At 48.1% G+C, this 27,038-nt stretch overlaps 1 long non-coding RNA gene and 1 pseudogene across 1 annotated transcript in view; one reads left to right on the top strand and one right to left on the bottom strand.

Annotated features, from left to right (window-relative positions):
* LOC132206957 (uncharacterized) overlaps window positions 1-25,665 on the top strand; it is a 51,279-nt gene extending 25,614 nt beyond the window's left edge. The window contains exon 3 of the long non-coding RNA XR_009443247.1: window positions 25,263-25,665. This is a non-coding gene — a long non-coding RNA (uncharacterized LOC132206957). The remainder of the gene's footprint in view (window positions 1-25,262) is intronic.
* LOC132206905 (utrophin-like) overlaps window positions 1-27,038 on the bottom strand; it is a 615,509-nt pseudogene that overhangs the window by 559,870 nt on the left and 28,601 nt on the right.

The raw sequence follows: 27,038 nt of genomic DNA, 5'->3' as shown, positions 1-27,038 counted from the left end.
GAGATGGGATGCAGTGACTGAGTGAAATGGGATGCAGTGACTGTGTGGCATTGGGTGTGGTGATTGATGGAAATACATTCACTGTCTCAGTTGAATAGGATTCACTGTCTGCGTTAAATAGCATGTAGTGACTGAGTCAAATGGAATGCTGTGACTGAGTGAAATGGGAAGCAGTGGCTGAGTGAAATGGGAAGCAGTGGCTGATTGAAATGGGATGCAGTGGCTGAGTGAAATGGGATGCAGTGACTGAGGGAAATGGGATGCGCTGACTGAGTGAAATGGGATGCTGTGACTGAGGGAAAGGAGACGCAGTGACTGTGGGAAATGGGTTGCAGTGACTGAGGAAAATGGGAGGCAGTGACTGAGTGAAATGGGATGCAGTGACTGAGTGAAATGGGATTCAGGGACCGACGGTCATGGGATGCAGTGACTGATGGAAATGGGATGCAGTGACTGAGTGAAATGGGATGCAGTGGCTGAGTGAAATGGGATGCAGTGACTGAGGGAAATGGGATGCCGTGACTGAGTGATATGGGATGCAGTGGCTGAGTGAAATGGGATGCAGTGGCTGAGTGAAATGGGATGCAGTGGCTGAGTGAAATGGAATGCAGTGACTGAGGGAAATAGAATGCAGTGACTGAGGGAAATGAGATGCATTGACTGAGGGAAATGAGATGCATTGACTGAGGGAAATGAGATGCATTGACTGAGGGAAATGAGATGCATTGACTGAGGGAAATGACATGCAGTGACTGAGGGAAAGGAGATGAAGTGACTGTGGGAAATGGAATGCTGTGACTGAGGGTAATGGGATGCACCGTCTCAGTTCAATGAGATTCACTGTCTCAGTTAAATGGGATTCAGTGACTGAGGGAAATGGGATGCGCTGACTGAGTGAAATGGGATGCGGTGACTGAGGGAAAGGAGACGCAGTGACTGTGGGAAATGGGTTGCAGTGACTGAGGAAAATGGGAGGCAGTGATTGAGTGAAATGGGATGCAGTGGCTGAGTGATGTGGGATGCAGTGGCTGAGTGATGTGGGATGCAGTGGCTGAGTGAAATGGGATGCAGTGGCTGAGTGAAATGGGATGCAGTGGCTGAGTGAAATGGGATGCAGTACCTGACGGAACTTGAATGAAGCGTCAGATGAGAAACGGGATGCAGTGACTGTGTGAAATGGGATGCAGTGACTGCGTGAAATGTGATGCCGTGACTGCGTGAAATATGATGCAGTGTCTGCGTGAAATGGGATGCAGTGTCTGCGTGAAATGGGATGCAGTGACTGTGGGAAGTGGGAAATGGGTTGCAGTGACTGATTGAAATGGGATGCAGTGACTGATTGAAATGGGATGCAGTGACTGATTGAAATGGGATGCAGTGACTGAGTGAAATGGGATGCAGTGACTGAGTGAAATGGGATGCAGTGACTGATGGAGATTGAATGCAGTGTCTGATGCAAATGGGATGCACTGACTGAGTGAAATGGGATGCACTGACTGAGGGAAATGGGATGCAGTGACTGAGGGAAATGTGATGCAGTTACTGAGGGAAATAGGATGCAGTGACTTTTGGAAATGGGATGCAGTGAGTGATGGAAATGGGAGGCAGTGATTGAATGAAATGGGTGCAAGTGACCGTGGAGATGGGATGCAGTGACTTGGGGAAAGGAGATGCAGTGACTCTGGAAACGGGATGCTGTGACTGAGGGTAACGGGTTGAGGCGGCTAAGTGAAATGGGACGCCGTGTCTCTGTGAAATGTGATGCGGAGACTGTGGGGAAATGGATGCAGTGACTGAATGAAATGGGATGCAGTGACTGAGTGAAATGTGATGCGTTGACTGATGGAAAGGAGATGCCGTCACTGTGGGAAATGGCATGCAGTGACTGAGTGAAATGGGAAGCTGTGAATGAGTGAAATGGGATGCCGTGACTGATGGAAATGGGATGCCGTGACTGATGGAAATGGGATGCAGTGACTGAATGAAATGAGATGCAGTGACTGAGGGAAATGAGATGCACTGATGTAGGGAAATTGGATGCACTGGGTGAGGGAAATGTGATGCACTGGCTGATAGAAATGGGATGCAGTGACTGAGGGAAATGGGATGCAGTCACTGAAGGAAATGGGATGCAGTGACTGAGGGAAATGGGAAGCTGTGAATGAGTGAAATGGGAAGCTGTGAATGAGTGAAATGGGCTGCAGTGACTGAGTGACATGGGGTGCAGTGACTCTGTGAAATGGGTTGCAGTGACTGAGGGAAATGGGTTGCAGTGACTGAGGGAAATGGGTTGCAGTGACTGAGTGAAATGGGAAGCTGTGAATGAGTGAAATGGGAAGCTGTGAATGAGTGAAAGGGGATTTTGTGACTGAGTTAAAGGAGATGCTGTGACTGAGGGAAATGGGATGCACTGTCTCAGTTCAATGAGATTCACTGTCTCAGTTAAATGGGATGCAGTGACTGAGTGAAATGCGATGCAGTGACTGTGGGAAATGGGTTGCAGTGACTGCAGGAAAGGATTGCAGTGACACTGGGAAAAGGGAGGCAGTGACTGAGGGAAATGGGATGCAGTGACTGAGTGAAAGGGGCTGCTGTGACTGAGTGAAATGGGATGCAATGACTGAGGGAAATGGGGGGTAGTGACTGACTGAATTTGGGAGGGAGTGCCTGAGTGAAATGGGATGCAGTGACTGAGGGTAATGGAACGCAGTGACTGAGTGAAATAGGATGCACTGTCTCAGTTGAATAGGATTCACTGTCTCCGTTAAATAGCATGTAGTGACTGAGTCAAATGGAATGCTGTGACTGAGTGAAATGGGAAGCAGTGGCTGAGTGAAATGGGAAGCAGTGGCTGAGTGAAATGGGATGCAGTGACTGAGGGAAATGGGATGCGCTGACTGAGTGAAATGGGATGCTGTGACTGAGGGAAAGGAGACACAGTGACTGTGGGAAATGGGTTGCAGTGACTGAGGAAAATGGGAGGCAGTGATTGAGTGAAATGGGATGCAGTCACTGAGTGAAATGTGATGCAGTGACTGAGTGAAATGGGATGCAGTGACTGAGTGAAATGGGATTCAGGGACCGACGGTCATGGGATGCAGTGACTGATGGAAATGGGATGCAGTGACTGAGTGAAATGGGATGCAGTGGCTGAGTGAAATGGGATGCAGTGACTGAGCGAAATGGGATGCAGTGACTGAGGGAAATGGGATGCAGTGGCTGAGTGAAATGGGATGCAGTGGCTGAGTGAAATGGGATGCAGTGGCAGAGTGAAATGGAATGAAGTGACTGAGGGAAATGAGATGCATTGACTGAGGGAAATGAGATGCTTTGACTGAGGGAAATGAGATGCATTGACTGAGGGAAATGAGATGCATTGACTGAGGGAAATGAGATGCATTGACTGAGGGAAATGAGATGCATTGACTGAGGGAAATGAGATGCATTGACTGAGGGAAATGACATGCAGTGACTGAGGGAAAGGAGATGAAGTGACTGTGGGAAATGGAATGCTGTGACTGAGGGTAATGGGATGCACCATCTCAGTTCAATGAGATTCACTGTCTCAGTTAAATGGGATTCAGTGACTGAGGGAAATGGGATGCGGTGACTGAGGGAAAGGAGACGCAGTGACTGTGGGAAATGGGTTGCAGTGACTGAGGAAAATGGGAGGCAGTGATTGAGTGAAATGGGATGCCGTGGCTGAGTGATGTGGGATGCAGTGGCTGAGTGATGTGGGATGCAGTGGCTGAGTGAAATGGGATGCAGTACCTGACGGAACTTGAATGAAGCGTCAGATGAGAAACGGGATGCAGTGACTGTGTGAAATGGGATGCAGTGACTGCGTGAAATGTGATGCCGTGACTGCGTGAAGTGTGATGCAGTGACTGCGTGAAATGTGATGCAGTGACTGCGTGAAATGTGAAGCAGTGTCTGCGTGAAATGGGATGCAGTGTCTGCGTGAAATGGGATGCAGTGTCTGCGTGAAATGGGATGCAGTGTCTGCGTGAAATGGGATGCAGTGACTGTGGGAAATGGGATGCAGTGACTGTGGGAAACGAGATGAAGTGACTGTGTGAAATGTGATGCTGTGACTGTGTGAAATGTGATGCTGTGACTGTGTGAAATGTGATGCTGTGACTGTGTGAAATGGGATGCAGTGACTGAGTGAAATGGGATGCAGTGACTGAGTGAAATGAGCTGCAATGACTGTGTGAAGTGGGATGCAGTGAATGAGTGAAGTGAGGTGCAGTGACTGATGGAGATTGAATGCAGTGTCTGATGCAAATGGTACGCAGTGACTGAGGGAAATGGTACGCAGTGACTGAGGGAAATGGTACGCAGTGACTGAGGGAAATGGTACGCAGTGACTGAGGGAAATGGTACGCAGTGACTGAGGGAAATGGGATGCAGTGACTGAGGGAAATGGGATGCAGTGACTGAGGGAAATGGGATGCAGTGACTGAGGGAAATGGGATGCAGTGACTTTTGGAAATGGGATGCAGTGAGTGATGGAAATGGGTGCAAGTGACCGTGGAGATGGGATGCAGTGACTTGGGGAAAGGAGATGCAGTGACTGAGGGGAATGGGATGCAGCGACTGAGTGAACTGGGACGCAGTGACTGAGTGAACGGGGATGCAGTGACTGAGTGTCCTGGGATGCAGTGACTGAGTGAAATGGGATGCAGTGACCGTTAAATGGGCTGCAGGGACTGTTGTAAATCGGATGCAGTGACTGAGGGGAATGGGATGCAGTGACTGAGGGGAATGGGATGCAGTGACTGAGTGAACTGGAATGCAGTGAATGATTGAACTGGGATGCAGTGCCTAAATGAAATGGGATGCAGTCACTGTTTGAAATGGCATGCTGTGACTGTGGTTAATGCGATGCAGTGACTGAGGGGAATGTGATGCAGTGACTGACTGAAATGGGATGCAGTGACTGAGGGAAAGGAGATGCAGTGACTGATGGAAATGGGATGCCGTGACTGATGGAAATGGGATGCCGTGACTGATGGAAATGGGATGCCGTGACTGATGGAGATGGGATGCAGTGACTGAGTGAAATGGGATGCAGTGACTGTGTGGCATTGGGTGTGGTGATTGATGGAAATACATTCACTGTCTTAGTTGAATAGGATTCACTGTCTCAGTTGAATAGGATTCACTGTCTCCGTTAAATGGGATGCCGTGACTGAGTGAATTGGGATGCCGTGACTGAGTGAATTGGGATGCCGTGACTGAGTGAAATGGGATGCCGTGACTGAGGGAAATGGGATGCCGTGACTGAGTGAAATGGGATGCAGTGAGAGAGTGAAATTGGATGCAATGACTGTTTGGAAATGGGATGTAGTGACTGAGAGAAATGGGATACAGTGACTGAGGGAAATGGGATGCAGTGACTGAGGAAATGGGATGCAGTACCTGACGGAACTTGAATGCAGCATCAGATGAGAAACAGGATGCAGTGACTCTGTGAAATGGGATGCAGTGACTGCGTGAAATGGGATGCAGTGAATGAGTGAAGTGAGATGCAGTGACTGATGGAAAGGAGATGCAGTGACTGATGGAAAGGAGATGCAGTGACTGCGTGAAATGTGATGCAGTGACTGCGTGAAATGTGATGCAGTGACTGCGTGAAATGTGATGCAGTGACTGCGTGAAATGGGATGCAGTGTCTGCGTGAAATGGGATGCAGTGTCTGCGTGAAATGGGATGCAGTGTCTGCGTGAAATGGGATGCAGTGACTTAGGGAAATGGGACACCGTGACTGAGTGAAATGGGATGCAGTAACAGAGTGGAATGCATTGCAGTGACTGATGGAAATTGAATGCAGTGACTGATGGAAATTGAATGCAGTGACTGCGTGAAATGGGATGCAGTGACTGCGTGAAATGGGATGCAGTGACTGCGTGAAATGGGATGCAGTGACTGTGGGAAACCAGATGAAGTGACTGTGTGAAATGTGATGCTGTGACTGTGTGAAATGGGATGCAGTGACTGTGGGAAATGGGATGCAGTGACTGTGGGAAATTGGATGCAGTGACTGAGTGAAATGGGATGCAGTGACTGTGGGAAATGGGATGCAGTGAATGAGTGAAGTGAGATGCAGTGACTGATGGAAATTGAATGCAGTGTGTGATGCAAATGGGATGCAGTGACTGAGTGAAATGGGATGCGGTGACTGAGTGAAATGAGCTGCAATGACTGTGTGAAGTGGGATGCAGTGACTGTGGGAAATGGGATGCAGTGAATGAGTGAAGTGAGATGCAGTGACTGATGGAGATTGAATGCAGTGTCTGATGCAAATGGGATGCAGTGACTGAGTGACATGGGATGCACTGACTGAGGGAAATGGGATGCAGTGACTGAGGGAAATGGGATGCAGTGACTGAGGGAAATGGGATGCAGTGACTGAGGGAAATGGGATGCAGTGACTGAGGGAAATGGGATGCAGTGACTTTTGGAAATGGGAGGCAGTGAGTGATGGAAATGGGAGGCAGTGATTGAATGAAATGGGTGCAAGTGACCGTGGAGATGGGATGCAGTGACTTGGGGAAAGGAGATGCAGTGACTGTGGAAACAGGATGCTGTGACTGAGGGTAACGGGTTGAGGCGGCTAAGTGAAATGGGACGCCGTGTCTCTGTGAAATGTAATGCGGAGACTGTGGGGAAATGGATGCAGTGACTGAATGAAATGGGATGCAGTGACTGAGTGGGATGCAGTGACTGAGTGAAATGTGATGCGTTGACTGATGGAAAGGAGATGCCGTCACTGTGGGAAATGGCATGCAGTGACTGAGTGAAATGGGAAGCTGTGAATGAGTGAAATGGGATGCCGTGACTGAGGGTAATTGGATGCCGTGACTGAGTGAAATGGGGAGCAGTGACTGATGGAAATGGGATGCAGTGACTGAGTGAAATGGGATGCAGTGACTGAGTGAAGTGGGATGCAGAGACAGATGAAAATTGAATGAGTTAAATTGGATGCAATGACTGTGGGAAATGGGATGCTGTGACTGAGAGAAATGGGATGCCGTGACTGTGTGGCATTGGGTGTAGTGATTGATGGAAATACATTCACTGTCTCAGTTGAACAGGATTCACTGTCTCCGTTAAATGGGATGCAGTGCCTGAGTGAAATGGGATGCCGTGACTGAGTGAAATGGGATGCCGTGACTGAGGGAAATGGGATGCCGTGACTGAGGGAAATGGAATGCCGTGACTGAGTGAAATGGGATGAGGTGACAGATGGAAATTGAATGCAGTGAGAGAGTGAAATTGGATGCAATGACTGTGGGAAATGGGATGTAGTGACTGAGAGAAATGGGATGCAGTGTCTGAGTGAAATGGGTTACAGTGACTGAGGGAAATGGGATGCAGTGACTGAGTGAAATGGGACGCAGTGACTGAGTGAAATGGGACGCAGTGACTGAGTGAAATGGGACGCAGTGACTGAGTGAAATGGGACGCAGTGACTGAGTGAAATGGGACGCAGTGACTGAGGGAAATGGGATGCAGTGACTGAGGAAATGGGATGCAGTACCTGACGGAACTTGAATGCAGCGTCAGATGAGAAACGGGATGCAGTGACTGTGTGAAATGGGATGCAGTGACTGCGTGAAATAGGATGCAGTGAATGAGTGAAGTGAGATGCACTGACTGATGGAAAGGAGATGCAGTGACTGATGGAAAGGAGATGCAGTGACTGAGTGAAATGTGATGCAGTGATGGAGTGAAATGTGATGCAGTGACTGCGTGAAATGTGATGCAGTGACTGCCTGAAATGTGATGCAGTGACTGCCTGAAATGGGATGCAGTGTCTGCGTGAAATGGGATGCAGTGTCTGCGTGAAATGGGATGCAGTGACTGCATGAAATGGGATGCAGTGTCTGCGTGAAATGGGATGCAGTGACTCAGTGAAATAGGATGCCCTGACTGAGTGAAATAGGATGCCATGACTGAGTGAAATAGGATGCCCTGATTGAGTGAAATGCGATGCAGTGACTGCGTGAAATGGGATGCAGTGACTGAGGAAAATGGGATGCAGTGACCGTGGTAAATGAGATGAAGTGACTGTGGTAAATGAGATGAAGTGACTGTGGTAAATGAGATGAAGTGACTGTGTGAAATGTGATGCTGTGACTGTGTGAAATGGGATGCAGTGACTGTGGGAATGGGATGCAGTGACTGAGTGAAATGGGATGCAGTGACTGAGTGAATTGCGATGCAGTGACTGTGGGAAATGGGATGCAGTGACTGAGGAAATGGGATGCAGTACCTGATGGAACTTGAATGCAGCGATAAATGATAAACGGGATGCAGTGACTGCGTGAAATGGGATGCAGTGAATGAGTGAAGTGAGATACAGTGACTGATGGAAAGGAGATGCAGTGACTGATGGAAAGGAGATGCAGTGACTGAGTGAAATGTGATGCAGTGACTGCGTGAAATGTGATGCAGTGACTGCCTGAAATGGGATGCAGTGACTGCTTGAAATGGGATGCAGAGTCTGCTTGAAATGGGATGCAGAGTCTGCTTGAAATGGGATGCAGAGTCTGCGTGAAATGGGATGCAGTGACTGCATGAAATGGGATGCAGTGATTGAGGGAAATGGGATGCAAGAACTGAGTGAAATAGGATGCCCCGACTGAGTTAAATTCGGATGCCCCGACTGAGTGAAATAGGATGCCCTGACTGAGTGAAATGCCATGCAGTGACTGACGGAAATTGAATGCACTGACGGATGGAAATTGAATGCAGTGAGAGAGTGAAATTGGCTGCAATTACTGTGGGAAATGGGTTGTAGTGACTGAGTGAATTGGGATGCAGTGACTGAGTGAAATGGGACACCGTGACTGAGTGAAATAGGATGCAGTAACAGAGTGGAATGCATTGCAGTGACTGATGGAAATTGAATGCAGTGACTGATGAAAATTCAATGCAGTGACTGCGAGAAATGGGATGCATTGACTAAGGGAAATGGGATGCAGTGACTGTGGGAAATGGGATGCAGTGACTGTGTGAAATGTGATGCAGTGACTGTGTGCAATGTGATGCAGTGACTGTGTGAAATGGGATGCAGTGACTGTGTGAAATGGGATGCAGTGACTGTGGGAAATGGGATGCAGTGACTGTGGGAAATGGGATGCAGTGAATGAGTGAAGTGAGATGCAGTGACTGATGGAAATTGAATGCAGTGTGTGATGCAAATGGGATGCAGTGACTGAGTGAAATGGGATGCAGTCACTGAGTGAAATGGGATGCACTGGCTGAGAGAAATGGGATGCAGTGACTGAGGGAAATGGGATGCAGTGACTGAAGGAAATGGGATGCAGTGACTGAGGGAAATGGGATGCAGTGACTGAGGGAAATGTGTTGCAGTGACTGTGGGAAAAGATGCAGTGACTGTGGGAAAAGGGAGGCAGTGACTGAGTGAAATGGGAAGCTGTGAATGAGTGAAATGGGATGCCGTGACTGAGGGTAATGTGATGCAGTGACTGAGGGTAATGTGATGCAGTGACTGAGGGTAATGTGATGCAGTGACTGAGTGAAATGGGGTGCAGTGACTGAGTGAAATGAGATGCGGTGACTGAGTGAAGTGGGGTGCAGTGGCTGAGTGAATTGGGATGCAGTGACAGAGTGAATTGGGATGCAGTGACTGAGGGAAATAGGATGCAGTGACTTGTGGAAATGGGATGCAGTGAGTGATGGAAATGGGAGGCAGTGATTGAATGAAATGGGTGCAAGTGACCGTGGAGATGGGATGCAGTGACTTGGGGAAAGGAGATGCAGTGACTGTGGAAACGGGAAGCTGTGACTGAGGGTAACGGGTTGCAGTGGCCAAGTGAAATGGGACGCCGTGTCTCTGTGAAATGTGATGCGGAGACTGTGGGGAAATGGATGCAGTGACTGAATGAAATGGGATGCAGTGACTGAGTGAAATGTGATGCGTTGACTGATGGAAAGGAGATGCCGTCTCTGTGGGAAATGGCATGCAGTGACTGAGTGAAATGGGAAGCTGTGAATGAGTGAAATGGGATGCCATGACTGAGGGTAATTGGATGCCGTGACTGAGGGTAATTGGATGCCGTGACTGAGGGTAATGTGATGCGGTGACTGAGGGAAATGGGATGCGGTGACTGAGGGAAATGGGATGCGGTGACTGTCGGGAATCGGGTGCGGTGACTGATGGAAATGGATGCACTGTCTCAGTTGAATAGGTTTCAACGTCTCCGTTAAATAGGATGCAGTGACTGAGTGAAATGGGATGCAGTGACTGAGTGAAATGGGATGCAGTGGCTGAGTGAAATGGGATGCAGTGGCTGAGTGAAATGGGATGCAGTGACTGAGGGAAATGAGATGCAGTGACTGAGGGAAAGGAGATGCAGTGACTCTGGGAAATGGAATGCTGTGACTGAGGGTAAGGGGATGCACCGTTTCAGTTCAATGAGATTCACTGTCTCAGTGAATTGGGATGCTCTGACTGAGGAAAAGCAGATGCAGTGACTGTGGGAAATAGGTTGCAGTGACTGAGGGAAATGGGACGCAGTGACTGAGGGAAATGGGATGCACTGACTGAGTGAACTGGGGTGCAGTGACTGAATGAAATGGGATGCAGTGACTGAGGGAAATGGGATGCAGTGACTGAGTGAAATGGGATGCAGTGACTGAGTGAAATGGGATGCAGTGGCGGAGTGTAATGGGGTGCAGTGGCTGAGTGTAATGGGGTGCAGTGGCTGAGTGTAATGGGGTGCAGTGGCTGAGTGTAATGGGGTGCAGTGGCTGAGTGAAATGTGATGCAGTGACTGAGTGAAATGGGATGCAGTGGCTGCGTGAAATGGGATGTAGTGACTGAGTGAAATGGGACGCCCAGACTGAGGGAAATGGGATGCACTGACTGAGTGAAATGGGACGCAGTGACTGAGGGAAATAGGATGCAGTGACTGACTGTAATGGGATGCAGTGACTGAGTGTAATGTGATGCCGTGACTGTGGGGAATTGGGTGTGGTGATGATCGAAATGGATTCACTGTTGCAGTTGAATAGGATTCACTGTCTCCGTTAGAAGGGATGCAGTGACTGAGTGAAATGGGATGCAGTGACTGAGTGAAATGGGATGCAGTGACTGATGGAAATGGGATGCAGTGCCTGAGTGATATGGGATGCTGAGACTCAGTGAAATGGGATGCATTGACTGATTGAAATGAGATGCAGTGACTGACTGAAATGGGTTGCAGTGACTGACTGAAATGGGAGGCAGTGACTGCGTGAAGTGGGAGGCAGTGACTGAGTGAAATGGGACGCCGTGACTGAGTGAAGTGGGGTGCAGTGGCTGCGTGAAATGGGATGCAGTGACTGAGTGAATTGGGATGCAGTAACTGAGGGAAATAGGATGCAGTGACTGAGTGTAATGGGATGCCGTGACTGAGGACAATGAGATGCAGTGACTGAGGGAAATGAGATGCAGTGACTGAGGGAAATGAGATGCAGTGACTGAGGGGAAGGAGATGCAGTGACTGTGTGAAATGGGTTGCAGTGACTGTCAGAAATGGTTTGCAGTGACTGAGGGAAATGGGACGCAGTGACTGAGTGTAATGGGAAACACTGACTGAGTGAACTGGGACGCAGTGACTGAGGGAAATTGGAAGCAGAGACTGAGTGAAATGTGATGCAATGACTGAGGGAAATGTGATGCAATGACTGAGGGAAATAGGATGCAGTGCCTGAGTGTAATGGGACGCAGTGACTCTGGGGACATGGGATGCAGTGACTGTCTGAAATGGGAGGGTGTGACTCACTGAAATGGGAGGGTGTGACTCACTGAAATGGGAGGGTGTGACTCACTGAAATGGGAGGGTGTGACTCACTGAAATGGGAGGGTGTGACTCACTGAAATGGGAGGCAGTGACTCACTGAAATGGGAGGCAGTGACTGAGTGAAATGGGATGCAGTCACTGAGTGAAATGGGATGCAGTCACTGAGTGAAATGGGATGATGTGACCGTGGGAAATGGGATGCAGTGACTGAGGGTAATGGGAGGCAGTGACTGAGTGAAGTGGGATGTAGTGACTGAGTGAAATGGGATGCAGTGACTGACGTAATGGGAAGGAGTGAATGAGGTAATAGGGATGCAGCGCCTGACAGGCCTTGGGGTGCAGTGACTGAGTGAAGTGGGATGCAGTGACTGAGGGAAGTGGGATGTAGTGACTAATGCAATTGGAGTGCAGTGACCGCATCAGATTTGGAACTGGGTCATGAGCCTGGCCAGGTGTTAGATTTGAAAGTAGGTGATCACCTTGGTGATAGCGATCACAATTCTAAGATAATAAACTGCCAACCTCAGCGATCACAATTCTGTTATGTTTACTTTAGTGATGGAAAGGTAGAGGTGTACACCACTGGGCAAGAGTTATCTGGGGGAAAGGCAATTCCGATGAGATTTGGCAAGATTTTGGGAGCATAGGATGGGGAAGGAAACTGCAAGGGATGGGCACAATAGAAATGTAGAGCTTATTCAAGGAAAAGTTCCTGTGTTTCCTAGATAAGTATGTACCTGTCAGGCCGGGAGGAAGCTGTAGAGCGCGGGAGCCGTGGTTTACGAAGGAAGTGGAATCTCTGGTCAAGAGGAAGCAGAAGGCTTCTGTTACTACAAGATGTGAATGCTCAGTCAGGGTGCTTGAGGGTTACAAGGTAGCCAGGAAAGACCGAACGAGAGAGCTCAGAAGAGCCAGGAGGAGATTTGAGAAGTTGTTGGCGGATAGGTTCAGGGTAAACCGTAAGGTTTTCTATCGGTATTTAAGAAATAAAAGAATGAGAAAAGTAAGATTAGGCCCAATCAAGGATAGGAGTGGGAAGTTGTGTGTGGAGTCAGATGAGATAGGGGAAGCGTGAAATGAACATTTTTCAACAGTATTCACTCTAGAAAACGACAATGTTGTCGAGGAGAATGCAGAGATACAGGCTACTGGACTAGGTGGGATTGAGGTTCACAAGGAAGAGGTATTTGAAATCCTACAGAGGGTGAAGACAGCTATGACCCCTGGGCCGGATGGGATTTATCCTCGGATCCTCAGGGAATCCAGGGAGGAGATTGCCGAGCCTTTGGCATTGATCTTTAACTCATCATTGTCTGCAGGAATAGTGCCAGATGACTGGAGGATAGCAATTGTGGTTCTCCTGTTCAAGAAGGGGAGTAGAGACAACCCTGGTAATTATCGGCCAGTGAGCCTTACCTCAGTTGTCGGTAAAGTGTTGGAAAAGGTTCTAAGGGACAGGATTTATAATCATCTAGAAAAGAATAAATTGATTAGGGATAGTCAGCACAGTTTTGTGAAGGGTAGGTCGTGCCTCACAAACCTTATTGAGTTCTTTGAGAAGGTGACCAAACAGAAAGATGAGAGTAAACCGGTTGATGTGGTGTATATGGATTTCAGCAAGGCGTTCGATAAGGTTCCCCATAACAGACTATTGTACAAAATGCAGAGGAATGGAATTGTGGGAGATATAGCAGTTTGGATCGGAAATTGGCCTGCTGAAAGAAGACAGAGGGTGGTAGTTGATGGGAAACGTTCATCCTGGAGACCAGTTTCTGGTGGTACCGCAAGGGTCGGTGTTGGGTCCACTGCTGTTTGTCATTTTTATAAATGACCTGGATGAGGGCAGTGAAGGATGAGTTAGTAAATTTGCAGACAACACCAAGATAGGTGGAGTTGTGGATAGTGACAAAGGATTGGTTGCAGAGAGACACAGATAAGCTGCAGAGCTGGGCTGAGAGGTGGCAAATGGAGTTTAATGCAGACAAGCGTGAGATGATGCACTTCGGCAGGAGTAACCAGAAGGCAAAGTACAGGGCTAATGGTAAGATTCTTAGTAGTAGAGATGAGCGGAGAGATCTCGGTGTCCATGAACACAGATCCTTGAAAGTTGCCACCCAGGTTGACAGGGCTGTTAAGAAGGCATACAGTGTTTTAGCTTTGATTAATAGAGGGATCGAGTTCCGGAACCAAGAGGTTATGGTGAAGCTGTACAAAACTCTGAAGCGGCCGCATTGGAGTATTGTATACAGTTCTGGTCACCGCATTATAAGAAGGATGTGGAAGCTTTGGAAAGGGTGCAGAGGAGATTTACTAGGATGTTGCCTGGTATGGAGGGAAGGTCTTACGAGGAATGGCTGAGGGACTTGAGGCTGTCTTCATTAGAGAGAAGAAGGTTGAGGGGTGACTTAATTGAAACATATAAAATAATCAGAGGGTGAGATAGGGTGGATAGGGAGAGCCTTTTTCCTAGGATGGTGATGGTGAGCACGAGGGGGCAGAGCTTTAAATTGAGGGGTGAAAGATACAGGACAGATGTCAGAGGTAGTTTCTTTACTCAGACAGTAGTAAGGGAATGGAACGCTTTGCCTGCAACAGTGGCAGATTCACCAACTCGGACTTTTTCCGTGGAGTATCGGAGATGAAGGGGTGACTTCCAGAGGTGTAAAAAATCATGATGGGCATTGATAAGGGGAATAACCAAGGTAGGGGAGTCCAAAGCTAGAAGGGAGTAGGTTCAAATGTGAAAGGGGAAAGATTTAAAAGTGACCCGACCGGCAACTCTTCCCACACAGAGGGTGGTGCGTGAATGCAATGAGCTGCCGACAGACGTGGTAGAGGCAGATAAAATTTCTGTATTTAAAAGACATTTGGACAGGTACACAATGAGGAAAGGTTCAGACGGATACCAAACGCAGGCAAATGGGACCGGTTAAGTTTGGGACACCTGATCAGTACAGATGATTAGGAGTGAGGGTCCTGATTCTGTGCTGTATGACTCTATGAAACTATGACTGAAGAGCTAACTGGGTGTGTGGATGAGGGCAATGCATTTGACACAGTCTACTTGGGCTTCAGCAGAGCTTTTGACAAGATTCCCCATTTGAAGACTGTTAGAACAGGAAACAGTCCATGGGATCCGAGGACACATGTGCACAGGAAATCATAACTCATGTAATTTGAATGAGTTTTTTAAAGTAGTAATGAAGAGCATTGATTAAGGCAGAAACATGGACGTATATGGGTTTCAGTAAGGGGTTCAAGAAGGTTCCTCACAGTAGTCCAGTAGGGAAGTTAAATCACACGGAGCACAGGGAGAGCTAGCCATAGAAGATAGAACATAGAACATTACAGCACAGTACAGGCCCTTCGGCCCTCGATCTTGTGCTGACCTGTCATGCCGATCTCAAGCCCATCTAACCTGCACTATTCCATGTACGTCCATATGCTTGTCCAATGACCACTTAAATGTACCTGAAGTTGGCGAATCTACTACCGTTGCAGGCAAAGCGTTCCATTCCCTTACTACTGTCTGAGTAAAGAAACTACCTCTGACAGTTTCCTGGATTGACCCTATTTCCCTTCTTGAACAGAAGAAGAACATTTAGCAACTTGCTAATCCTCCAGTACCCCTCCAGTGGCTACCAAGGATACAAAGATATTGCTGAATGCCCCGACAATCTCTTCTCTCACCTCGCTCAAAAACCTTGAGGAGATACCATTGGGTCCTGAGGACTTATCCACCTTAATGCTCTTTCTTGATTTCAAAATGCTGTTATCACATGAGCATGCTCCACACAAATCCCACTATCCTCCACACCCTTCGCCTGAGTGAATAGTGATGCACGGACTTAATTTAGGATCTTGCCCACATCCTCTGCTTCCAAACACAAGTTCCCTCCTTTATCCTGAATGGTCGTACCTTCTTGCTATTTATCCCCTTGTTTTAGATGTATGCACAGAATGCCTTGGGATTTCTTTCAACCCTCCTTGCCAAGGTCATTTGATCGCCTTTCTTTTTCTGCTTTCTTTATGTCAGCCCTGTTCGATTTTAGCTTCCTAAACCTGACATATTTTTGTTTTTCCCTTTTGACTAACTTCACAACCTCCCCAATTATCCAAGGGTCTTTTACCTTGCCATCGTTGTCCTTCCTCCTTCCTGATCCTAAACTCATAAGCAGGCCTTTAAACAATTCCCATATGGCAAATGTGACAGCTCCCCCCAATTAACACTCCCCAGCTCCTACCTAAAATTGATATAATTTACTCTCCCCCAAGGTCCTGACTTATACTTCTTCATAGCAATCTTAAAATTTAAGGAGTTGTGATCACTATTTCCAAAATGCTTTCCCACCCTTCTCACCAGTTACCTGACCAGGACAAAGTCCAGTATGGCCCATCTTCTATCCACATACTGTGTCAAGAAACTCTCTTGGATAGACTTAACAAATTCAGCCTCATTTAAACTCTTGTTGTAAGGGAGTCCCAGTCAATACCGGGGAGGTTAAATTCACTGACTGTGACAACTCTGACTTATTGCATTGTTTCAAAAGCTGCCTACATATTTGTTCCTCAGTGTGTCAGTGGCAAAAGGGGAGCAGGCTATTAGTTTAATCTGATCAGAGTGATTGTGTCTATCTTATTTTTGAACGCTACCTCTGTTGCCTCAGTGGGCAAGCCCTCCAGAATGTCCTTTCTAGGTACAGATGCAACATTTCCCACAGGTTAGGAGTGCACCTCCTCCTTTTATCTTCCCCTCTATCTTGTCTAAAGCAATGAAACCCTGGAACATTGAGCACCCAGTCCGGTCTCTGTCTCAACCAAGCCTCTGTAATGGCCTCAACATCAGAGTCCCATGTACTGATCCAGGCTCTAAGCTCATCTGCCTTACCTGTAATACTCCTGGCAGTGAAATAAACATATTTCAGCTTGTTCGTGCCATCATGTTCATGTACCTGTCTCTGACTGCCATTCTTTTCTGATTTATTGGTCCCAGCATGTACCTGCCATCAATTCATCTACTTGCTGACCTGCTGCTCTGGTTCCCAGCTGCCTGCCAGTCTTTAAATCCTCCCAAGTAGCACTAGCAAACCTCCCTGTGAGGGTATTTGTTCCTGTTCAGTTTAGGTGCAACCCATCCCTCTTGCACAGGTCACCCCTTGCCCAAGAAGCGGTCGCAATTATCCATGAACCTGAAAGCCTGCCCCCAGTACCAGCTCCTTAACCAATGCATTCATCTCACCTATCTTTCTCTGACTTAACTCACTAACATGTGGCACTCGTGGCAACCCATAAATTATTACCCTCTAGGTCCTGCCTTTCAGCCTCTTTGCTAACTCCTTGTACACAGTCCACAGGATCTCATCCCTCTTTCTACCTACGTCATTGGTACCAATGTGCACAATGGCCTCTAGCTGCTCACCCTCCCCCTTAAGAATTTCTTGCAACCACTCAGAGATGTCCTTGACCTTGGTACCAGAGAAGCAACACACAGCCCTGGTATCTCAAATGTGGCTACAGAAACTATGCCCCCAACGAATGAGTCTCCAACCACGATCACTCACTTGGATTTGCCTGACCCTGTCCCACAGCAGGGCGGTTTGTACCACGGACCTGGCAGCTGCTGATTATATAACCGTTCCAGTTTAGTTTTAGATCAGTGTTAACCTTGATTAAGTGGATAGCCAAGCACCTCAGTGGGCGACAGTACAGGAGAATTAAATTCTTAAGCTCACGGATTCTGTGAGAGTCAAAGACAAGCACTGAATTTTTCTTACCTCATTTCCATGGAATTTTGTGATATGGTCATATTCGCTCTTGTTGGAGCTGATTGCTGCTTCGCACTTGTATGGTGCAAATGTTACTTATCGTTTATCAGGCCAAGCCTGATCGTTGTCCAAGTCTCACTGTATTTTCTCATCGTTGACTTCACTGTTGGAAAAGTCATGAATTCTGCTGGACACCTGGACAATATTCAATGAACGTTCATGTCTCCACTTTGGTTCAAATGAAGACATGACTTCAACCAGTGCAGGTATCCAGTGAATGCCACTGACTCAATTTTCTATTCCTCTGCTTAACACCACATTCAATCAGAAGTTGCCAGGGTGGAAATGACAGATTGCACTTTCCTTCCTTTTCAAGCTCAGGATCTCTGATCATATTTGTGGTAAATCCTGAACGAGGTTACGAGAAGTGTGGCATGACGAAAAGTAAACTGAACCTTAGTGTGCAGCTGTTTGACAGCACTGTCATCCAGATGTTGCATTACTTTGCTGATGATTGAGAATACATTGAGGTCATAATTGGTCAGGACAATTTGTCTGCCGATTGCGTGATAGGTCATCTTTCTCTGAAATGTGAGTGTTGCAAGTGTTTAAAAATGTACTGGAAAACATTTACTGTTGGTGTGGCGACCTTGGGGCACATTGTTCCAGGACAGTTTGTGGGATGCTGCCAGGTGCCATGGCATTTGCAGTATCCGGAACATTCAGTCTTGTCATTGCATGAAATAATTTGAATTGCGTGTAAGTTAAGATCTGTGATGCCTCCTCAGGATGAGGGCAAGAAGATCATCCAGACTGGTGAATGGTTTCATCTGCTCCTTCACCTTTTGTTCGTAACATCTTGTAATAACTGCCATGTAGCCTGATGAGAAACTAAAGCTCACCTTGATCCATTTGCATTTGAAGGTGCCTATTTTTCCCAAACAAAAGGACCCATCACTGAGCGGAAAGTATGGAGAATGTTATAGACATCAGTGGTGAGATAATGCTGGATCTTGACCAGCAAAACCATTGTTGTGTTGGTGAAATGCAAACAAAAATCTACATGATGTAAACTTTATTCTCAGCTAATCCCTTTCTCAAATGACAGATTCTGATGTTGGTTCCTGGAAAGCCTCCATTGTTGGAGGACGAGAAGCCGTATCCAATTGAAGCAGCACAGGCTTCTGCGATGACTGTGGAAACCACTGCTTATGCCTTGCTTCAAGCGTTGTCAAGGAATGATATTGACTATGCAACACCGATTGCGCGGTGGCCAATGATGCAACAGAACTATGGTGGTGGATTTCACTCGACGCAGGTAAATGCTTGAGATCACAACAGCAGGCATTCAGATATTTCCATTGATCATGTTACTAACTGGTGGTTGTTGCAGTTTGCAATCAAACTGGACACTGCATTTTCATCTGCAGGTTTGGTGCATTGGCACAAATTCCAGTTCTTCAGTGGTGTTAATCCTTGGTTAAATTCTTACATGCACTTTGCCTGTGCATCACTTTTCCTTTTGGCATTGTCCTTGAAAACTATCTGTTTCTGTAAACCTTCACTTACTTGTCGTAGGATCATTGAGGGACAGCATAATAGAGTGCCATGGCAATGGGACAGCATAATAGAGTGCCATGGCAATGGAACAGACCCTTCAGCAAATTGTATGTGCCCTCACAAGATGCAAGTCCCGAACTATTCTCATCACATTTCCCAGCTCTCGACCCAGAGCCTTGTATGCCTTGGCATCGCAAATGCCCAATCAAAGACTTGTTAAATGTCGTCATGGTTTCTGACTCTACCACCCACACAGTCGGTGCGTTCCACATTCTCACCACAGTTTGGGTGCAAAAACAAGTAAGCTTCCTCAAGAGATAGTAGGAACTTGCCAATGCTGGAGAATCTGAGACAACAAGGTGTAGAACTGGATGAACACAGCGGGCCGAGCAGCATCAGAGAAGCAAGAAAGCTGACGTTTCGGGTCGAGACCCTTCTTCAAAAATGGTGGAGGAGAAGGGGATTCTGAAAAAAATAGGGAGAAGTGGGGAGGCAGATAGAAGATTGGTAAAGGAGAAGTTAGGTGAACTGTCCTGTGCTGTCCACTCACTGTCCCCTGCTCCAGAATCATAGAATAAGAGAATTCTCCAGAATTAGACCATAAGGCCGTGAGACATAGGAGTGGAGGTAAGGCCATTCGCCCCATCAAGTCCACTCCACCATTTAAATCATGGCTGATGGGCATTTTTACACCACTTCCCTGCACTCTCCGCGTAGCCCTTGATTCCTTTTGAGATCAAGAATTTGTCAATCTCTGCCTTGAAGGCGTCCAACATCCCGGCCTGCACTGCACTCTGCGGCAATGAATTCCACAAGCCCACCACTTTCTGCCTGAAGAAATGTCGTCTGATTTCAGTTTTAAATTGAACCCCTCGAATTTTAAGGCTGTGCCCACGGGTCCTCGTCTCCCCTGCTAACGGAAACAACCTCCTAGCGTCCACCTCTTCTAAACCATACATTATCTTGTAAGTTTTTATTAGTTCTCCCCTCAACCTTCTGAACTGTAGTGAGTACAATCCCAGGATCCTTAGCCATTCATCGTAGGTGAAGCCTACCATTCCAGGGATCATCTGTGTGAATTGAACAAGCACTTCATTCCATTGTGTCTGTAACCACTGAAGCCACACTAAGTTCACATTCGGCTCATGTTTTAGCAATAGGCCCGTTGCCTTGAATGTTATTTCATTTTAAGTGCTGTACCAACCCTTTTTCTTTAATGTGAAAAGATTATCCACCACCTCAACTAAAGTCCCAGACAATGAATTCCAAACCCCCAGCACCTTCTGGGTGTCTTTTCTTTCCTGAAATTCCTTCTGAGTCTTTTAGCTTAAATGTATGTATCTCTTCCCCCCCCCCCCCCCCGTCCCCCCGCCCCCCCAACCTCCCACCCCATGAATGGTCGTTCTGCTTCCCTCGCCGAGACCCATCAGAATGCAGACCATTTTTTCAGGACCTTCTTCAACCTTCCCTATTCGGAAGAAAACAAGCCAACCTTATCCAGATAAAACAGTGATGCTGCCTGGCCTGCAGTGTTCCTCCAGCTCCACGCTGTGTTATCTCAGACTCCAGCATTGACAGTTCCTGTTATCTCAAACTTATCCAGACTCTCCATCGAGTTAAAATGCTTCACTCCCTCAGAACATCCTGATGAATGTCCTCCACACATGCTCAAATGCAATCACCTCTTTTCTATAATGAAGAGACCATTAGAACATAGAGCATTACAGCGCAGTACAGGCCGTTCGGCCCTCGATGTTGTGCCGACCTGTCATGCCGATCTGAAGCCCATCTAACCTACACTATTCCATGTACGTCCATGTGCTCATCCAATGACGACTTAAATGTACCGAAAGTTGGCGAATCTACTTCCGTTGCAAGCAAAGCATTCCATTCCCTTACTACTCTCTGAGTAAAGAAAGCGCAATGTCCAGTTTAGAATAACAAGCTCACAAGAGAGATGACCTGGTTTTAGATATCACTCGGGGCCACAGACTCAGAGACAAAGCAAGATGACTCTGCGATTTGATGTAGAAACTGCTGACACTCCGAAGCCTGCAGCCCTCCTCCAATTCTCAAGTCAGAAGTGTGTCAATGACGGTGCAGATCCAACAACACTGAAAACAATCTTGAGTCTAGGCCAAAGCAGCCCCTTGATTGGCACCGTATCCATTCTCTCCACAGCCAACTCCAAGAGACAATAATGTGTCCCTGGACAAGATGCACTGCCACATTTTTTTACCCACTATTCTGACACACACCTTTCCAGACTTAGAAAACTCATCTTCAAGGGCAAGGACATCAGACATGGTAGCACTAACCCCAGTAAAAATCACCTCCAAGCTACTCACAAACTTATTTGGAAATGAATGGTTGTTACTGAGTCTATCTTCGTAATCTCTTTTGGAACAGCATTGTGGGTCTCTGTACAGCAACATGAAGCTGTTCAAGAAGTCAGTTCATGCTGGACAATCAGCAACAGCTATGTCTCATTAAAGAATAAATAAATCAGAAAGAAATCCATCTGAGAGTCACAGGCAAATGGGTACTTTTTTTGTTCACTCAGCAGATTGTGGGCTATTACCAATTTTGAAAATGACAAATGAAGCTTTTGTTTGGGTGGGTATTGACAGCAGCTGCGCCCAAAATAAAAAGAAAATGGGAACTGCAGATGCTGGAGAATCCAAGATAACAAAGTGTGGAGCTGGATGAACACAGCAGGCCAAGCAGCATCTCAGGAACACAAAAGCTGACATTTCGGGCAGAGACCCTTCATCAGAAAAGAGGGAGGAGGAGACAGTTCTGAAATAAACAGGGAGAGGGGGAAGGCAGATTGAAGATGGACAGAGGGGAAGATAGGTGCAGAGGAGACAGACGAGCAATAAGGAAGGAGAGGATCAAATATGAAGGTAGGCTAGCTAGTCATATTAGAAATCACAGTGAAAGCTTCTTTCAATACATAAGAAACAAACATGAGGCAAAAGTAGACACTGGGCCGCTCCAAATTGATGCTGGAAGGCTGGTGATGGGAGATAAGGAAGTAGCTGAAGGACTTAATAAGTACTTTGCGTCAGTCTTCACAGTGGAAGACATGAGTAGTATGCCAACACTTAGGGAGAGTCAGGGGGCAAAGTTGAGTACGGTAGGCATTACAAAAGAGAAAGTGCTAGAAAAGCTAAAAGGTCTAAAAATTGCTAAATCTCCTGGCCCCGAAGGGCTACATCCTAGAGTTCTGAGGAAGGTGGCTGAGGAAATAGCAGAGGCTTTGGATGTGATCTTTCAAAAGTCCCTGGAGTCAGGGTAAGTCCCAGATGATTGGAAAATTGATGTTGTAACCCCCTTGTTCAAGAAAGAATCAAGGTAAAAGATGGAAAATTACAGGCCGATTAACCTGACTTCGGTAGTTAATAAAATTCTTGAATCATTGTCAAGGATGAGATTTTGAAATTCCTGGAAGTGCAGGGTCAGATTAGAACAAGTCAGCATGGATGTAGTAAGGGGAGGTCGTGCCTGCCAAACCTGTTAGAATTCTTTGAAGAGGTAACAAGTATGTTAGCCCAGGGAAACCCAGTGGATGTTATCTATCTAGACTTCCAAAAGGCCTTAGGTAAGTGTCTCACGGGAGGCTGCTGAGCAAGGTGAGGGCCCATGGTGTTCGAGATGAGCTACTGGCTTGGATTGAGGATTGGCTATCTGATAGAAGGCAGAGAGTTGGGATAAAAGGCTGTTTTTCGGCATGGCAACCGGTGACGATTGGTGTCGCAGGTTTCGGTGTCGGGGCCGCAGCTGTACACCTTACGTATTGATGATCTGGATGAAGGGACCGGGGTCATTCTGGCGAAGTTTTCCGATGATACGAAGATAGGTGGACAGGCAGGTAGTACTGAGGAGGTGGAGAAGCGGCAGAAAGAGTTAGACAGTTTAGGAGAGTGGTCCAGGAAATGGCTGATGAAATTCAATGTGGGGTTTTGCACTTTGGTAAAAAGAATACGGGCATGGACTATTTTCTAAATGGTGAGAAAATTCGTAAAGCTCAAGTACAAAGGAATCTAGAAGTGTTGGTCCAGGATTCTCTAAAGGTTAACTTGCAGGTAGAGTCCGTAATTAAGAAAGCGAATGTAATGTTGTCCTTTATCGCAAGAGGGTTGGAATATAAAAGCAGCGATGTGCTTCTGAGGCTTTATAAAGCTCCAGTTAGGCCCCATTTAGAATACCGTGTCCAATTTTGAGCCCCACACCTCAGAAAGGACATACTAGCCCTGGAGCGTGTCCAGCGGAGATTCACACGGATGATCCCTGGAGTGGTAGGTTTGACATATGATGAACGGCTAAGGATCCTGGGATTGTACTCATCAGAGTTTAGAAGGTTGAGAGGAGATCTAATAGAAACTTACAACATAATGTCTGCCTCAGAAGGGGTGGACGCTAGGAAGTTGTTTCCGTGAGGCCGGGAGACTAGGACCCGTGGGCACAGCCTTAAAATTAGAGGGGGTAAATTTGAAACGGAAATGAGATGACAATTGTAAAGCCAGAGAGTGGCGGGCTTGTGGAAATCATTGCCACGGAGTGCAGTCGGGGCCAGGACGTTGGATGCCTTCGAGGCAGAGATCGACTAATTCTTGATCTCACGAGGAATCAAGGGCAACGGGGAGAGTTCAGGGAAGTGGAGTTGAAATGCCCCTGAGCCATGATTTAAATGGTTGAGTGGACTTGATGGGCCGAATGGCCCTACTTCCACTCTGATGTCTTCTGGTCTTAAGTAAAAGGGGCGGACATGAAGCCAGTAGAGGTGAGTGTGGGTGTGGAGGTAGGGAGGGGTTAGGTCAGTCTGGGGAGGACGGACAGGTCAAGGGGGCGGGAAGAGGTTAGTAGGTAGGGAATGGGGGTTTGGCTTGAGCTGGGAGGAGGGGATCGGTCAGAGGAAGAGCAGATTAGGGGACGAGCTGGGCTGGTTTTGGGATGCAGTGGTGGGAGGGGAGATTTTGGAGCTTGTGAAATCCACGTTGATAGCATTGGTCTGCAGAGCTCCCAAGGCTCAGTTAAGGAAGGACAATAAACACTCGCCAGTCAGTCATACATCCAGCAAAAAAAGTTTTTTTTAAAAAAAGGATGCACCTGTTAATTAAGTGGCAAAGCATTATCGAGTTTTGAGAAGATTTGTAGCTCAGGGTTGAGGTTCTGGATGTAAGATTGCTCACTGAGCTGGAAGGTTAGTTTGCAGACGTTTCGGCACCATTCCGGGTAAAATCTTCAGGGAGCATCCGGGGAAGCGCTGGAGTTAGGTCCCGCCTTCTCTTTAAGTGTTCCGGTTTCCTTGGGTTGGTGATGTCATTTCCGGTTCCTTTTCTCAGAGGATGGGAGGGGGATTTGGCGCCAACGTGTTCTCCCGAGTGTAGTTTGTGTGTGGCATGAACTGCCAGAGGAGTGACAGAGGCTGTTATACTCACAGTATTCAGAAGTCACCTGCAGGGACACATGAATAGGAAGGGGCTGGAGGGATATGGGCTCCAGGCTGGCAAACAGAACTAGTCAGTTACGGTGTCTGGTCGGCCTGGAGGAGTTGGACTGAAGGGTCTGTTTCCCTGCTGTACAACTCGACGACTCTGTCTCTCTCTCTCCCATTTTCTCCAAACCCACCCCCCGCCACACACACAATCTCTGTCTCTCCATCTCTCTGTGTGTACCTCACTCTATTTCTCTGTCTCTCTCTGTCGTCTTGTCTCTGCCACCTCGCTGTGCACTTCTGTCTCTCTCCTCTCTACTCTCTCACTCTGTCTCTTTGGTCTCTGTGCGCGCCCCTCTCTATCTCTCGTCTTGTATCTGGCTCCCTCTGTGTGTGCTTCTGCCGTTCTCTCTCCCCTGTCTCCCCTGTCTCTCCGTCTCTCCCTGTGAACCTCTCTCTGTCCCCTCTCCCCCGCCCCCCTGTGTCTCTCTTCCTCTCTATCCGAGCCTCTCCACCCGCTCAGCAGGGAGCATTGTGAGTTTTTTTGAATGAAGTTTAAAAATCTCTATTTAAACCCAACCCATCCGCAATCAGACTGCATTTCTAATCCCCTCTCTCTCTCTCTCACACGCACACACACACACACACACAGACAGTCTGTCTCTTTCTCCCTCTCAGTAAATCCCCTTCCTCTCCTGTTCCTACTCACGCCTTTCCCCCGCTCTCCGTCGGCGACGAGTCCGCTGTCTGGATCCCTTTTCCCAGGAGGGTTCTGAGGACCCAGCTGTTCGGCAGCGGGGATCATCGCACCACGCTCCCGGACCCCTACAACCTCATGTTCTCCAGCGGCCTCCAGCATGACCACCGGGCTGGGAGCAGGCATCCGGGCTGCTGGAGCGCTCGCTGCTCAGTGGCTCGGCCCTGCGTCGGGAGCGGGGATCCAAGGTGGGAGAAGGCCTCTTCACCCGGCGCCTGGGCACAGCTGCCTGGCACCGAGCCCGCGCTCCCCGAGCATCCGGCCACGGGTCCGCGACGCCTTCCGTAGCTGAGCAGCCTACAACTATGTCCTACTGCAAGGTAAGCTGGGGGTGGTGGTTTGGGGTGAAGGGAGGATTGGGGACATGACCAGCCTGCAGCTCTCGTACCACATGGTAAAGGGAAGGAGGCGGATGGGATGGGGTCGGGGTTGGAGGATAGCCGTCCTGGAAGTGAGTGGACATGGGGAGAGTCACTATTGTACAGCCCAGTGACTGAGTGGCCGACAGCTACTGCAAAAGGGTCGGATTAGGAGAGGGGTGTTGTAGGGAGGTTTGGGGTCACGGGCAGCGCCGCTTTCTGCAGCCGAACAGCCATTGCCACAAGATTGGATGGGAGGAGGTGTTTTAGGAGCAAAGGGATGCCCCCTCCCCCTGCCGCTGTGGGAAGTAGGATCTTTATCGCACAGCCCTCCGTAGTCAAATAGCACCCCGGCAACAAGGTGAGAAGGCAGGAGGGGCTCCCGGGGATGAGGGAAGGACACAACCACTGTCAGTATAAGGTTAGGGGGTGATCATACCCCTTCCAGGGGCTGAGGGGAGCTCCTGATGCCAAGCGAACAGCCGAGATGGAGCCGCAGCTCTCCGACCTCAAGGGGACCCTGTCTCAGAGGCTGGAGCATTTCCAGCCGGAGCTCGGAGGGAAAGGGTCATCGCACCCAAAACGCTACCTCGGGACTTTTTCTTCACAGATGCTGAGCATTTCCAGCAACTTGTGTTTGCATTTCCAACCGGAGGTGGGTTTGTGGAGAGACACCATGGGACGGGAATGGGTGTGGGGTTTGATGGGGCAGTCACAGAGACTGTCGAGAGAGAGAGAGGCAACCCCTGTGTCAGGGTTTGGAAAATCTCCGGCAGTTCTTCATTTCTCTCTCAGCCGAAGGCGCTGCGTGCTTTGGTTTCCTTTCCTCTTGTACTCTCTGTGAATAAAGCCAGAGTGAGTTTGTGGGCGGAGAGAGAGAGAGAAGGGACAGAAAGATGGAAATAAGGGAACATGACAAGGGAGTGAAATTAGAGCCAGCAGAGGTGAGAGAGGGGGTGAGAATCAGAGGGAGGGAGGAAGAGCAAGAAAACACAAACAAAGGAGAATGGGGGGTAACAAGGTGTTGATTTGGATGAACACAGCAGGACAAGCAGCATCAGAGACGCAGGGAAGCTGATGTCAGAGATGATGGGAACTGCAGATGCTGGAGAATCCAAGATAATAAAATGTGAGGCTGGATGAACACAGCAGGCCCAGCAGTATCTGAGGAGCACAAAAGCTGACGTTTCGGGCCGAGACCCTTCATCAGAGACGGGGATGGGGTGAGGGTTCTGGAATAAATAGGGAGAGAGGGGGAGGCGGACCGAAGATGGAGAGAAAAGAAGATAGGTGGAGAGAGTATAGGTTGGGAGGTAGGGAGGGGAGAGGTCAATCCAG

Source organism: Stegostoma tigrinum, chromosome 44 (assembly GCF_030684315.1).
Source record: "Stegostoma tigrinum isolate sSteTig4 chromosome 44, sSteTig4.hap1, whole genome shotgun sequence".
In the NCBI taxonomy this organism is placed as follows: Eukaryota; Metazoa; Chordata; class Chondrichthyes; order Orectolobiformes; family Stegostomatidae; genus Stegostoma; species Stegostoma tigrinum.
This window is presented reverse-complemented; position numbering and strand designations above follow the sequence as displayed.